General features: G+C 44.9%; 1 protein-coding gene across 2 annotated transcripts in view; it reads right to left on the bottom strand.

The window, feature by feature from the left end:
* Tmem232 (transmembrane protein 232) overlaps positions 1–7,575 on the bottom strand; it is a 237,619-nt gene extending 230,044 nt beyond the window's left edge. Inside the window, exons 1-2 of one of the 2 annotated variants that reach the window (XM_060368256.1) lie at positions 7,492–7,575; positions 6,679–6,861 (exon numbers count right to left, since the gene is read on the bottom strand). The gene's annotated coding sequence lies outside the window, so the exon portion shown is untranslated. The other variant, XM_060368255.1, reaches the window with a different exon arrangement.
* Between the last annotated feature and the right edge of the window lie 8,366 nt (positions 7,576–15,941).

Here is a 15,941-nt window from a genome sequence, read left to right as displayed (position 1 = left end):
AGGACCCAGGGAGCCTGTAGGCCTGGTTTCTGGGTCCCTGTGTCCAGCAACCACTCAAGCTTCAGTTTGCTTGCAAAGTGGATGATAATAGCTAGTAAGAGCCGTGTGTATATTCCAAGGTGAAACACTTGAAATGTATGCATGTATGTATGTATGTATGTATGCATGTATGTATGTAGTACCCTAGCATGGGAGCCAGGAGATAGATGAAGTGTGATTGATAGACACTAAACATATATGTACATAGAATATGTGTTTTTCTCCAGAGTTTACTTTGTGTCTTCGAGCCCAAATTCCCTGATATTTAGAAGTAAAATAAATGTTTAGAAAACACCTGCTAGACGATATTAGTAAACATAAGTTTCCAGTTGTAAGTTCGGGAGATACAGGACAGCGGACTAATCGACGAGGAAGTGAATCACTCAACCTCTGCCTTAGTCACTGCTCTATTATCGTGAAGAGACACCGTGACCAAGGCAACCCAAAACAGACAGTGTTTCATTAGAAGCTGGCTTCTGGTTTCAGAGGGTGGGTCCATGACCATCAAAGCAGGGAGCGTGACAGCAGACAGGCAGGCTTGGGGCTGGAGCAGTGGCTGAGGGCTCACGCCTAATCAGCAAGCAGTGGGCAGAGAGAGAGAGAGCCGCTGGGCCTGGGGTGGGCTTTTGGAACTTCAAAGCCTATCAAGGCCACGCCTCCTAAGCCTTCCTCAAAAACCATCCACCAACTGGGAATCAGATACTCAGATAAATGAACCTGTGGGGACCAGCCTCATTCAAACCACAGCTTCTAATGCGCATCGGTTACAGACAGAACCTAGAGCCCTGCAATAAGGTTTCCTGCTGTATGTACACACTTGTGCCATTTTTATCCCAGCTAAGGGTGCTAACGGGCAGGCTGAGTGTTGGCTTGTGAAAACAGGAGGCAGAGATTGGCGTCTATGAGCGCCCAGACAATTTCAAATGCACCTAGAAAATCAAAATGAACCATCTTGGGGGAGTTGTCAAATATATGAAAAGTTTATATATATAATCTGTGGAAATCACAACACAAAATGTAAAAGGCTAAACTGGACTTTGTAAGCTCAATTATTTCCCTGTTAATTTACCGCCAAGCTATAGCCTTTATGCTATTTTCTGAATGGGAAGATGCTGTAAAACTGATGTGTTTATGTTAACAGGGCGTTTACATCTTAAATTTCCTTTGATTCCCTAGAAATAAAACTTTAAGTGAATGCAGTTGGTCTAAGACAGGACTGATCTCTTTTTTAAGTAAATAAAACATCCCTTCAAATGGTGAGATGGAATGGAAAACCACGGTGACTGCTGTGTCAACTGTCCCGGGACCCAGCCTTCCTCCAGTTCCCTGACGCCCCTATGGAGGAAGGTCTCAGGCAGCATCTTCTCTATGTCACCCAGGGCGGCTGCAACAGCTACAGTACATCCCTGAGCTTTGTCTCCAATATTTTACACCAAGTGGACAAAAGAAAAGCCTGATTTTAGATTTGCTGCTTACAAAGATGTGATTTTCATATTAAATGATATTTACTTTTAAATACTTTCAAATCCAAAAAGGAAATCAAGAAATATAATTTCTGTTCTCTGCCTAAGTCAGAGAAAAGGAACGGCAAGCAGTGATCTGCCCGCACGAGAAACCAGCAGACCCTTCGCTGTGCTCTTCCCTGCTCCTTCCTCACTAGCGCCCCTGCCATACCCTGGGAGTCAGGTCTCTCTCGCCCAGTGTCATCTTTCGGCTTCTCTCCCTGTGCCTGCGGGGTCCCACTCCGGCTCCCATGTGGGGTGCTGTGTGCCTTGCGTTGTGCAAGTCAGGCCTTAACTTTCATCCTGGCCTCACCCCAGGCTATAAACTCCAGGTTTATCCGTTTCCTCACATACCAGAGAGAATTACAGTGCTAGCTCTAGATTCTGGGCCCTAACGATTTATTGCTGGGAGAACTTGGAAAGGGTCCGGGAGGGGTACGAGCTTCATCAAGGCACATGGGACACTAACTAGTATGAGATTCAAAAAGAGGGAGCACAGTGTGTTTTCAAACTTAAAGAAAGAATTAGTGATCCTTCAGGGCTGGGGAAGGCGGAAAGTTCACAGAAGCTTTTGGGCCCTTTGTCTAAAAGCAACTTTATGAAACTAAACTAAATAAATAAACGTGAACAACACCCTCCCCACAAGGAAACACACAGCCGCTTTGCCCCTGTAGTCAAAGAAAGGAGGCTGGCTCTCTCTGTGACTCCAAAAAGGTAAACAAAGAGTGGCCGGAGTTCACATCTCCATGGCCACTGCCAGGTACACAGCAACAGGAAAAGGCGAGAGAGAACACCTGCAGAAAGTACAGACAACACTCTCAACAACGTGGCGCACTTGAAATGGGACCGTAGAGGGTACACTGAAGCATGAGAAGGTGCGTGTTCTCTCCACGGACAGTTTTTAACTCTTAAGCACATTTTGCCCCACAGTGAAGGCTTCTAACACCTGCAGAGGATCTGTAGAGTCCACTGCGCTCCTTGACATCAAAATACAACTAAATGAGAAATGTCCCAGAAGTTAAATTAACCCTCCATGGATAGGGAAATAAAAATTGCCGGCAGCAGTGGTCCACGCCTGGAATCCCAGCACTTGGGGAGGCACAGGCAGGCAGAGCTCTGTGAGTTCGAGGCCAGCCTGGTCTACAAAGGGAGACAAGGCTACATAGAGAAATCCTGTCTCAAAAAACAAACAAACAAACAAAAAACCCAAAAACCAAAAGAAGAAAAAGAAAATATTACTCAGTTTTCCCCCTCTTATATATAAGTTGCATTTTCCTGATTCCTTCTGCATTTTACAAACTTTTTTTTTTTTAAACTACAGTAGTAGTTATGGGCATGGATTCTCTCTCCACATCTAGAGGTTGTTTTTCTCCTTTGCCTGGGCTTGGGCACATGTGCTTTGGGGAGGCCATTTTAGTAAACTCTATTCCGTTTCTGTGTGAAGCCTGCGGCACCCCTCAGAAAGCACAGCCGTGGGCATGCGCACAGCATCCCAGGGGTAACAGCAGGTTTGGCAAGCCCACTTTGTCTTTCCTTTCTCTCTCTATTAAACCGTGAGCCTCACTCTGTGTTAGAGTCAACCCTTAGTCTCCGGGAACCATCAGACGATCATTTCATTACTTTAAAAATGTTCTGCAGAATGAATTGCTCAGCAAAATGACTGGTCTAGCTTGGTTTCCTGTTGCCGTGATAAAAATACTAACCAACAGCAGCTTAGGAGAAGAAAGGGTTTATTTCCACGTACAGGACACAGTCCCGTCATTGAGGGCAATCAAGGGGGAAGTTCCACCAGGGCTTGGAGAGAAAACACAAAGGAACCTGAATGCTCGGCTGTCTCACGGCCCGTGCTTAGCAAGCTTTCTAATGCAACCCAAGACGACGTGCCCTAGGGATGGTGCCGCCCGCCGTGGGCTGGATCCTTCTACATCAACTGATAATCAAAGCAATCCTCAACAACAATCTGACCAGGACAGTCTGTCAATGGAGACTTCCTTCTCACACAATTTCAGGCTGTGCCGGGTTGGCAGTTGAAGATAACTAGGACACTGAGCCAATTAAATTTGAATATGGGTTGTTTTGAGGCCAGTTAAAAAAAAAAAAAAATCCAGATCTCGTGTAGGCATTTTCTCAGTTGAAGTTCTTTCCCTTCAAATAACGCTGTTTGTGTGTCCCGCTGACGTGAGCCTAGCCAGCACAGCGCTATAGCCCGATCATGTGGCGGATCTACTTCTAGCTTTCTGAGGAACCTCCACACTGATCTCTGGGGTAGCTCTTCCAGTTTTCACCCCCAAGGTGTGATTAAATGTTCCTCTCTCCCTACATCCATGTCAGTATCTGTCATCATTTTTTTTAATTTATTTCATTTTAGCCATTTTGACTGGGGTAAGAAAAGTTAGTTCCTTTAGTGAGAGTTCCCCATGTCCTCTCTCTCTCTCTCTCTCTCTCTCTCTCTCTCTCTCTCTCTCCTTTTCTCCCTGGGTAATGTCCCCCGAGGCATTACTGTAACAACTGAGGTGCAGAGTGGCCCTCTCTTGGGGTGACTTTCACGGTGACCCTCTAAGATGAGCTGGAGTGAGGGGTGTCGGGTCACCAGTGTTCATGAGTGCTGAGTCTCCTTTCTGTGGGGTGAACACGGGGCCCCCAACCCCTCAGCCACAGCATCAGAACTGGCACATGGAACTCGGATTGGAGGGTTAGAAAGATGAGCAAACTGCCCGTGGTGGCCAGGCACACCCGCTGTGATCGGGGAGGTGCTCCAGGGAAAAGGATTCCCACTGTCTCAGTCAATGCTGGGGGTTAGTGGCCGGCCCCGTTCCTGAAGGGATCCCCCGTGGCCCTTGGGTGCCTTCCTCTTACTGGGGGGCGCTGGCTGCCCACCCATGCAGAGAATCCACCAAACCCAACAGAAGCTTTCAAACACAGCCTCATGAAGTCTGTGTCATTAGTTCCTAGTCATTTCCTGGCGGCTGTGATCCAGTGTAAGTTGTGGCCACAGAACAGTGGGAACTATGATGATTGGGACATTTTACATTTCTTGCTTCGGGTTTTGGTTTGGGGCTTGGATTTTTTGTTTTTGTTTGTGTTTATGTGGTTGTTTGTTTGTTCATTTTGTGTATGTGTGTAAGCCAACAAAAGTAGAAGTATCAGACCCTAATTTAATTCTGCTTGTACACTATGAATTCGTTTGGATACTATTTTGTTAAGGATTTTCAGACCTATGTTTAAAAGATTTGGGTCAATAGCTTTCTATTTCTTAGTCCATATTTTAGCCACAAGTAAGCTATCAGCTCTGCCTAGTTCTCTCCAGGCACATATTTTGCCCCCTGCCATGACAGGCGCCATGACCATGATCCGGGATCTCCCTCTCCTTTATTTACTGTAGTCCCCACTGTACACACGGAGGCAGTACAGTGGGGTACAGTGGGGTACAGAGGCGGTACTCTTGGCAAGACTTTTGATTCATTTTCTTCTGCAACTAGACGTTGTATCCAAACCTTTTTGTAAATCATTTCTTTTACTTTTTGTAATTATATTGTTTCCCTTCTCTTCTCCTCTCCTCTCTCCAAATCCTCCCAACATTCTCCTCCTCACCCACTTTCAACCTCACGGCCTCCCTCTCCCTTTTTCATTAATTGTTATTATATTCATATATGTTTCTAAATCTAAATGGGAAACTTTGGGAAAGTCTGCCTTTCTGATAAATCCATGGAGACTTCTTTCCTTCTATTTCTTCTGCCGTCCTGCATGATAGAAGAGCGGCAGAGGAGTAACCTTGCTGTCTAGAAATGGCCAGAAAGATGAAAAGCACGAATGAAAATAACCAACAGAAGCACAGCACCACAGGACACCGAGGCCACCGGGAAACTACAACAAAGCTCTCCAACACTTACAGTTATGTTGTTATAAAAAGGACAAATCCGGGTTTCAGTGACCTACTGGAGTTAAGTTAGGGGGGATGCATTTCATCAAACACAACCCTACACTGCTTCTTATGATCCTGAAAACCAAATTCAGTATTTCTTCAGGGAACCTTCTAGAATGAATGATCCTAACTCTGACATGGGACTTCACAGCTTAGGAAGTGCTTTCACATCAACCTTGTTGCCAGAATACATCTTCCTCCACTCCATTCTCTCTCTGGAGTTGACACAATCTAGCCTCAGGCTGTCGAGCGCAGGCCAATGATCCTTGAGCCTCCACCTCCAGTATGACTTCTCCTGAGATCTAGATTTACTTTTCAGACTGAGTTGGACACCCAGGTTGTAGACAAATACTTAGAAAGCCTTCCTGCTCTCAGACCCCAAAACACTGCTCTTAACCTGGGATTTCTACTTAAAATTCACAAAGAAGCTGAGTTATTCTCAAATCTCTGTTCCCTAAACTAAAATCAGTCCTATACTCACACCTATTCTACACAAAAAAAAACATCCATCACCACCTAATGGCCACCGTTTGCATTTAGGGAGCTGCAATTAAAAACATCTCATTGGTCTTCTATAGACAGGCATTATAACAGGAAAATCAATGATTATTTTTAGCTATTCAGGTAGTTATAGTGCCTCTGCAAGAGGCCAAATACCATGCTTTCGCAAAACATCTGCCACGTCAGAGCAGGAAACCAGTAGTCCTGAACAGGAAACTCGGATGTAGCAACTGGCTTCTGTTACTGCCGAAATGCAATACAAAGTGGGAAGAATAAAAGAATTCATTGACCTGCTACAGTTGTTTTGATTTTTTTTTTGGGGGGGGGGGCTTGTACTGAATCAACAAGAAACTTTTGAAGAAATGAACCCGGTTGTTGCAGAAGAAGGAGAGGAAAAATTACACTGTAGTTGGTTTAACACAGTAATTCCTGAAAGGGTGGTGTGGAATATAACCTCTTACACTGAAATTCAAAGCGCTGTGATTAAATAAATCTAACCACCGGCCTAGACCGAACACTGGACTGAAAAGGTTTACGTAGATTATCACGCTGTAAGATTTGGGGGTTTATTAGTACGTGTGCCTGGGCTATGAATCTCCTTGAATGACAGACAACGTGATGAGAAATTTGGAACACTGCTTCCCAGAATCACATGAATGACCCATTTTGGAAAATGTTCGGCAGTCATCGACGAAATGAAACTACAGCACTCACCTTGAAGCTAAAGAGTTATGTGGGAAGTCAAAACGCTCCTGAGACGCTCGTTGCTCATGCTGAAGTAGCTCCAGTAGAGAGAGTGACTGGTTGGTTGGAAATCTGTCTCTGGACCGCCTTTTAAACGTTCAGTTGAAACAAGCTTTGGAATGTATAGTCGACTTAAACGGCAGCTTCTGAGAACTAGAGCAGATGAAAATTAGACCAAGTCCGCGGAAGTGTATCTTGCATTAGGGGACTGAAAGTATACCCCTAGGGAGCAAAGGGTAATTTGACCAAAGACCACGAGACAGCGTCGGTCAGGGCTTGGATGACAGACTTCTACCAAGCTCTTAGCTATCCCTGCAAACGCTCCCCGGTTGATAACCTCGACGTTATTTTCAAGGTTACTCCTGTCCCGTTTCGGTTTGGGTTTGCTTTAATTATCCCCTGCCCTTGACACGTGCTGATCAGGGTCAGACTTTTCTCTTTGGAAATCCAAAAGTGGATGTGTACAGAAGGAAGGAGGATGAGGAGGTGGCGAGGACAGGGGGGCAGGCGCAGGAGGGAGAAGCTGGGGCCCGCGAAGACTGAGCAGACAGGCAGCCCGGATGCCCTGGGACAATCACTAAAGCCCCCTCCACCGTCTACACTCTCCCCCTCCCGCCGCCTCCAGCCAACGACCTAGCGGAAGCCGCAGGGCACAGGCCTCTTCCAATAACCAGGGCTTTGGGGTCCTGAGAGGTGAGGGGCCTCTGGGCGTCTGGGTCACCAGCGGGCGGGACAGTAATCTGAATCCCCAAGGGACCAGCTAGAGGAGCTACAACTGCTCACCCCTGCGCTCGGGTCTCCCGGAACCCGACTGGTTGCTAAGGACGCTGTGCAAGTAAGTCTTGGAGACCGTCGGTTGAAGTTTCCCTGTCTCGTCCTGAGAAGGGCTTAGCCAATCACAAGCTGTCGGTGAAATTCCGCCAGCTCTTCCCCGCCCACTCCCACCCCACCCTCGCGTGCTCTGTTTCTAAACAATAAATGCAAACAAAAACAAAAATTAAAAATGAAAACCCTCCTTCGTTGGCTTCTAGGCACACAGCTCCGACTCCGCGTGGCCACCGTGTGTGCTGTGTGTGGCCGGCCAGCAGCCGTCCGAGTGGCTGGGCTAGTTTCCTGCCGCGTCCGCTGGCAACGCTCCCTGCAGAGAGCCGGTCCCGGCCGCCGCAGTCGGTCACCGAAGCAGCCGGGGTGTCCTGACACACGCTGACCACAAAGGGGCGAGCTTGAACTCAACGGCTTAAGGCCGACAACCGGAGGAGAGATGGTGTTTCTCCAAACGCAAGCGTTGAGGGAAGATATCTCTAGCTACCTGGAAAGCCAGCGTGCATACATCTTCCGATGACACAAATCCCCTAAAAGTGACTGGACACTTGAAGAAAGAGAACCACAATGGAAACTATAAATACATCAACCTGAACTACAGTGTCGAATAAATCTTTCGTATTTTTTCGGGGGAGGGAAAGGGAGGAACTGTCATAGTTTTTTATTTGAAAAAAAGATCATACAATATATTATTCTGATCATATTTTCGCTCCCTAACTTCCTCCCAGACCGTCCCCAACTCGCTACCGGCCTAACTGTATGGTCTTTTTTCTCTCTTTCTCTTTTAAACAAAAGAAGTAGACACACACAAACAAAAAACTGAAGACAAAAAATAAACAAGCAAAAGACCATCAAACACAAAAATGCCCAAATGAAGCGGGATGAGAGGAACGGGCTGAAAAACGCTGCTAGGTTCGAGTTGGCCAACTTCTTCTGGGCCCGTGGTCTGCCCTGAAGTGCTGGTTTGAAATACACTGACGGGCTCCATCGGAGAAGGGGATTCTTCTGGGCCGGAGGGCAGAAACTGCAGACAGCTTCTTGGGTGAGGACGGGAGCCTGTGTTCACTGCCGCCTCTCGGTGCAGGAGCCTCTGCTGGCATGAATCTGCAGCCTGGCTGGAAACTGCGGCCTCCGGCCCTGTGACTTCACAGGTGCTGCCGTGCCCGGAAGACAGTTTCCTTGGAGTCGCCCGTCACGTCTACCTCCTACAGCATTTCCACCTATTCTTCTCCCTCCTGAGCCTTGAGTTGAGGGGTTAAATTAAGACATGTCATTTAGGACTGAGTACTCCCAAGCCTCTCCCTCCCTGCACACTGCCCAGGAATGGGGTCTGGACTCTCATCTCCTGCTAGGAGAAATGTCTCCCCTGGTGGCTGAGCGAGGCGCTTATCTGCGGATATAGCAGATCAGCAATAGGAGTAACTTTATTGCTATGTTCCTCTAGAAGAATAGCAGGGTTGGAGGATTAGGTTGGCCCCGGCCCCCATGACCTACCTAGTCCCTGCTTCCTAGCCACGTTAGCAGGTACGGATTCCGACTCATGGAGTGGGCCTTAAATCCAATCAAAGGGTGTTGGTTACTCACATAGCGTTTGTGCAGAGATTAACCTAGTACATCTTGTAGGCCAAGTCACTGCTGTACGTTGTAAGGTTCGTGCCTGGGAGATAGGATTTATCCTCCTATGTAGCACGCCGAGTGCCTTCTGGCACAATGACCACTAGCCAGTAGGGGTGAAATTCGGGCTAGGCACCAACCTGACTTCTCCGTGTTCTATGCCCTAGGGCCTTACCATCAGGTTGTGGAGAGCAACCAGCATCCTCAGCAATCACCTGTGAGGTGTGCAAGGTTTTTGTGGCAACGAGTCCACAAGAAATAGCCCATTCCTGGCTTCTGCACGTTGTCTATTTAATAACTACGATGTTTAGCCGGGGCACTGCCTTCCCTGTCAGTTTGGTGATTCCGCTCAGATTCCGTCCACGCGTGTGTATGGTTTAGAAAGCTTCTACAGTAGCAGATCTGCAGATGAGTCCTCAAACGGCCCTTAGTGTCAACTGTCCTCTCCCTGTATCCTCGCCCTTCCTCCTTTCTTTCTTCTCCCTTCCCTATTTCTTTCTCCTATTCTAGTTTCCCCTCTGTCTCGCTATAACAATGTATTTGAGTGCCCCCTTCCTTGGGAAATCTCCTCCAACCTACCCTCACTATATACTTAACTGTTATGGTTAAAATGAGTGCAGCACACATGCCGAAGGCTTAAAATCTAACAGCCACATATAAACAAAACATACAGTATTTGGGTTTGGGGTCTAGGCTCTCCCACTCAAGTTGATTTTTCCTAGCTGCATCTGTTAAACCTGTCAACTCCATAGTTTCATTTTTCTTAACAGCTGCTTTACATTCCAATGTGTGAATGCACCACTTTTTCAGGGCCCATTCATCAATGGATGGACATCTAGGCAGTCTCCAGTTCCTGGCTAAGCAATGAACATGAATGAGTAAGTGTCTCTACAGTACAATTTATAGATGAGTCCTTTGGGTATATGCCCAAGAGTAGATAGCTGGATCTTGAGGAAGATCTATTCACTGATTTCCACAGCGACTGTCCAAGTTTGCACTCCCACCAGCAATGAATAAGAGTGTCCCTTCCCCTGCCCCACATCTTCCAGGATGGCTGTCGTTTGAGCATTCTGACTGACGCAAGACAATGTCATAATTTTGAATCCTGCTACTTTACTGAAAGTGTTGATAGCTGTATAAGTCTCCTGGTGGAATTGGGGGGCTTTTGTGTATGAAATAATATCATCTGCAAACAAAGCTACGTCGACTTCTTCCTTCCCTATTTGTATCCTCTTGATCACCTTCAGCTGTTTCATTGCTCTAGCTAAGACTCCAGGTACTATATTGAGTAGGTATGGAGACACTGGAAAACCTTGTCCGGTTCCTGATCTTAGAAGAAATCCTTTTATGCTTCTCTCCATTTAGAATGATGTTGCCTGGGGGCTTGTTGTAAATTGCTTTTACTATAATGAGGCATGTCCCTTGCGTTATAGTCTAAGACTTTTTTTTCTGAGAAAGGATTTCTCTGCGTAGCTTTGGCTGTCCTGGACTCTGTAGAACAGGCTGGCCTCGAACTCACAGAGATCTACCTTCCTCTTCCTCCCTGAGTGCTGGGTTAAAGGTATTCACCAGCATCCCTGGCTTCTCCAAGACTTTTACCTTGAAGACAAGTTGGATTTTTGTCAAAGGCCTTTTCTGCATCATATGGCTTTTATCTTTCAGTCTGTTTATATGATGGATTACTGTAGAATGATCCTTAATATTTAATAGTGATTTATATTATTAGTAAGGCAGCGGCTACTCCCTAACCAGCTATCTACCCAAATAACCACACAGAGAGACTGGGATTTTTTTTTTTTTTTAATTAGCCTTGAGCACAATGCTGAGCAATAATTACTCCATCCTAAATGCCCCAGCTGGTACAGCTTCCTCTCTTTCCGAATTCCCACAGTATTCTTGCCTGTTACATATCCTAGGTCTGGTTCATTTCTCCTGATCTTCCCAGCCTCTACAACAGATTATTAATTTATTGTTTTGATAAATGTTTTAATCCCTGTATCTCTGGGATGAAGCCTACTTGATCATAGTAGATAATCTTTTTGCTGTATTCTTTGATTCGATTTACAAGTATTTTACTGAGAATTTTTGCATCTTTGATCATAAGGGATTGTAATGAAAGGTTTGGTTCCATTAAAAACTGTTACGTTATGTAAATACGTTTTTGTTTTAATCCCAAGTGTGGGATTTTAGTTTGGGCTTTAGTTTGCCCACAGATGACAACTGCCTCATGCGGAGCATGGTTAGCTGGTAATGGCCTGCCTCATGCAGCACAGAGAGGGGCGTGGCCTAGGACTTTGAGGGATATAAATAAGAGAATCTGGAGAGAGAGAAGGTCCCATATGGCACGTAGCAGTTTGGAGAGGTCAGAGATGGACAGCATGGTGGTTTGGAGCAGCCAGATGGAGAAAGACTCTTGGCTGCATCGAAGATTGCTATAGCCCCTAACAACCCATCAGCCCTAAACAGCTGGGAGAAGTAAAGGGGTCTGTGGCCCCTCTCCCCACTAACCCTCTCTCTCTCCTACCTAGTGTTGGGGGATTGGAAGTGATGGCTTCAAGCAACCTCAAATAAAATAGAGTTTAAAAATAAATGCAACAGGAGATACTGGTCAAATTTCTCTCTCTTGCTCGCTCTCTCTCCCTCTCTCTCTCTCTCGTTGAGTCTTTGTATGGTTTTAGTAACAGACCAATAGTGGCCTCATAAAAAGAATTAGGAAATGTTCCTTCTGTTTCTATTTTGCGGAATAATTTGAGGAGTATTGGTGTCAATTCTTCTCTGAAGTTCTGGTAGATTTCTGCACTGAATCCATCTGGTTCTGGGCTTTCTTTGCTTAGGAGACATTCATTGCTACTTCTATTTTACTGGTGATTAGGGGTCTGTTTAAGTTGCTTATCTGACCTGGATTTAACTTTGGTAGGTCATATATATTAAGAAATATTCCTATTTTTTTGTTGTTTTTTTTCCAGTTTGGTTGAGTACAGATTTTTTAAATGTGTCCTTATTAGTCTATTGATTTCCTCAGTGTCTGTTGTGATGTCCCCCTTTTCATCTCTAATTTTACTAATTTTCTCTCCATCTTTTAGTTAACTTAGCTAAGAGTTTGTCCTTCTTGTTTGTCAAAGAACCAACTCTTCATTTCATTGACTCTTCATAATTTTTTTGTTTGTATTTCATTCATTTTAGCCCTGAATTTGATTGTTTTCTGGTGTTTACTGTTTGGGGGGATTATTTCTTCTCATTGGTATATAGCTGTCAGGTGTGTCACTAAGTTGCTAATATGAGATCTCTCCAGGCTTTGAAGTAGGCACATAATGCTAGCCTCTTAGAACTGCCTTCATTGTGTCCCATATGTTTGGGTATGTTGTGTTTTCATTTCCATTCAATTCTTTAAAAAAAAGGTTTAATCTAGTTCTTGACTTTTGTCTTGATAGATTTTTCTTTCGGTAGTGAGTTGCTCACTGGTGAGTATATAGACTGAAGTCTATATATGTGAGTATATAGACTTTCTGCAGTTTCTGTTGTTGTTGTCTATCTTTAATCCATGGTGGTTAAATAGGATGCAGGGCATTATTTCAATTTTCTTATAACTACTGAGACTTTCTTCTTGTCCAATATATGGTCAATTTGCAGCAAGTTCCGTGACCTGCTGAGAAGAAAGTATATTATTTTCTGTTTGAGTAAGATGTTCTGTAGCTGTCTGATAGGCTCATTTGATTTGTTATCTAACTTTAGAATTTCTCTGTTTAGCTTTGACTGGATGACCTGTCTGTTGACAAGAGTGGAGTGCTGAGGTAGCTCACTGCCACTGTGTGAGGGTCGTTTTGATATTTTAGTGTTTCTTTTATGAACTTGGGCGCCCTTGTGTTTGGGGCAAAATGTTTAGAATTGTTCCGGGTGGTGGTGGTGCATGCCTTTAATGCTAGCACTCAGGAGGCAGAGGCAGGTGGATCTCTGAGTTCGAGGCCAGCCAGGTCTATAGTGTGAGTTCCAGGACAGCCAGTGCTACACAGAGAAACCCTGTCTCAAAAAAAAAAAAAAAGTGTAGAACCACAATATTCTCTGGTTAGATTTTTCCTTTTATGATTATGTAATGTCCTTCCCTGTGTGTTCTGATTTATTTTGAAACATATTTTGTCAAATATTAAAAGGGCTGCACCCACTTGTTTTTTGGGTCTATTTGCTTGAAATACATTTCCATCCTTTTACCCTGAGCTGATATCCTTCCTCAATGGTGAAGCACAAAAATGGATCCTATTTTCTAATCAAATCCTGTTATTTTATTATTTTATTGGGGAATTGAGAACATTAAAATTGATATCTATCAATAAGCAGCATTTATTGATTCCTGTTGGTTTGTTTGTATGGTATATGGGCTTGTTGTTTTTAACAAAATCTCAATCGTTCAATTTTATCAATAAAGACTCCAAAGCCAGATTCTGGGGTGAAAGCCTACTAGCTCAGAGAGGCAGAGAAAACACACAGCTGATCTTTTTCCTCAGCCAACATCCCCCCGCAAAAAAAAAAAAAAGAAGAAGAAAAACATCCCTCAAGCTGAATGTCATTCCCTTCTACTTCCTGTGTGCCTCCTACCCATCCTCTTGGTTTGTTTGTTTGTTTTTTGTTTTTTGTTTTTTTGTTGTTCAAGACAAGCTTTCTCTGCATAGCCTCCGCTGTCCTGGAATTCGCTCTGTAGACCAGGCTGCCTGCCTCAGCCTCCCGAGTGCTGGCACTGCTCTCTGCCTTTTCTCTACGTTCGCTCCCTGTCACCAGGTTGCTCGCTAGGCCTCTTGACCTACGGTTGATTTTATTTAATCCTGTTCACAATCCTGTAGAAGCCTCTTGGATTTAATGGTGTGTGCTAGGGCTGGGCCACACCACAACTGGAAACAGGTTTTCCAGTAAACAACACAATCTCTGGGTTCACAGTGTGATCAAATATCCTGCAACATGAGCTCCCCCCTTTTTGATTTGTGGGTCTGGGTCTGGGATTATTTATCCCATAGCTTTCTTGGGTGTGGTTAAATTCTTCAGACTCAATTTTTTTCTTCTAGTGCCTTCTATAGCTAAATTTGTTGATGGAAATTGATTAGCTTTGTCATTATTGAGGATGTTTTTATTTCTCCCTCCCTCAGTTTTGTGGTAGTTTTGCTGGGTATCATCTTCTCTGGCATCTGTAGTCCCTCAGAGTTTATTCGGGTCCTTCTGGCATTTAGAGTCTCCATTGAGAAGTCAGGTGTTATTCTAATATGTCTACCTTTAGATGATACTAGATCCTTTCCCTTACAACTTTTAACATATTTTCTTTGTTCTGTACATTTAGTGTTTCGATTATTGTGTGCCAGGGGCAATTTCCTTTATAGTCCTGTCTATTTGTGTTCTGTGTGTTTCTCATAGGCACCTTCTATCTTAGATTGTAGAAATTTTCTTCTATGGTTTTGTTAAAAACATTTTCTGTGTCTTTGACTTAGGTTTTCCTACATTGTCTATCCCTATTTTTTGTAGATTTATCTTTTCATAGTGGCCAGATTTCCTGTATGTTTTGTGCCTAGATATGTTTAGAATTAACATTTTCTTTCTCTGAGTATTCATTTCTTGTACCTTGTCTTCAAAACCTGAGATTCTTTCTCAGTTTTTTGTAATCTGTTTATGAGGCTTACCTCTGTGGTTTTGTTTGATATCCTAATGTTTTCATTTCCAGTTTTTTTTTCAGTTTGTGTTTTCTTCAGAGATTTTATTACTACTTTCATAACTTAAATTGTTTTTATTATTTTATTCAACTGTTTGTGTTTTCATGGTCTTCATTAAGCAATTTATTCATATCCTCTTAAAGGCTTAACTATTCATGGCTGCTGTTTTGGAGTCCTTGTCTTTTGGTTCAGCTATATTTCACTCGTCAAGGCCTGCTGCAGTGGGGCTGCTGGCTCTGGTGGAGGCACAGCGTCTTGGCTGGTCATGTTTGTATCTTTGCAGTGGGGTGTAGGCATCTGGAGTTATGATGTTTCTCCGGATAGTTATTTGTTCCTTTTCTTGTTGGATCAGTGTTCCTTTCTTGGCTGTTGTTGTATCTTTGGGTCCTAGGCAAGTGTGGTGGCTGCCGGTCCTGGTTAAAGCGTGCTTCTATGGGTCAGCAGGTGAGAGAAAGGTATAGAGATGGGTAAGAGGAAAGGTTGTGGGGGCTCGGGGGTGAGAGCTAAGAGGTAGCGGAGTTGGCCCCAAGAGGCAGAGTCCTCATGGAATGGAGGAGATGTGGTGGGAAGGGCTCCTTCAAGCAGGCTGCTACAGGCCTGAGTAACTTACAGACAGCGAAATGAGGGACAGAAAGGTCAGTGAGAGTTGCTCCAGACAGGACCCTTGTCTCAAAGGGAGTGAAGAGTCGTCGCAGGCTGACGGACTGACGTGCACATTCACACAAATGAGCACACACACATGTTCAATGACCACGCTTAGGAGTCTATATTAATGAGGTTAGAGGAGCTAAAAGGGAAAACGCTTCCTCCTTGTCTTCCAAGGTCAAGCAGGCCCCAGGGAACTAGGGAGCACCCTTAAAATGTTCAGAGCCTCAGGGTGGCAGGAGGCCTGATAGCTGGAAACACGCCCAGACACAGCTCTCCCGGGTGGTCCCACCTGGCCAGGCGCCCAGGCACCTTCCACTCTCGGAAGGTCCCTGGAGTCCAGATTGGAGAGCACCACACCAAGAACGGAGAAGAACTAGCCTGGACGTTCTAACTCCATCATCCAGATGTCTTCTCCCAGGGCTGCCCCACCCTGGGCCTCGATGTCCTCCTCAGGCCCACAGC

The sequence above is a fragment of the Meriones unguiculatus genome, chromosome 15 (genome assembly GCF_030254825.1).
Source record: "Meriones unguiculatus strain TT.TT164.6M chromosome 15, Bangor_MerUng_6.1, whole genome shotgun sequence".
Lineage (NCBI taxonomy): Eukaryota > Metazoa > Chordata > Mammalia > Rodentia > Muridae > Meriones > Meriones unguiculatus.
The sequence above is the reverse complement of the archived record's forward strand: the minus strand, read 5'-3'. Positions and strand labels throughout refer to the sequence as shown.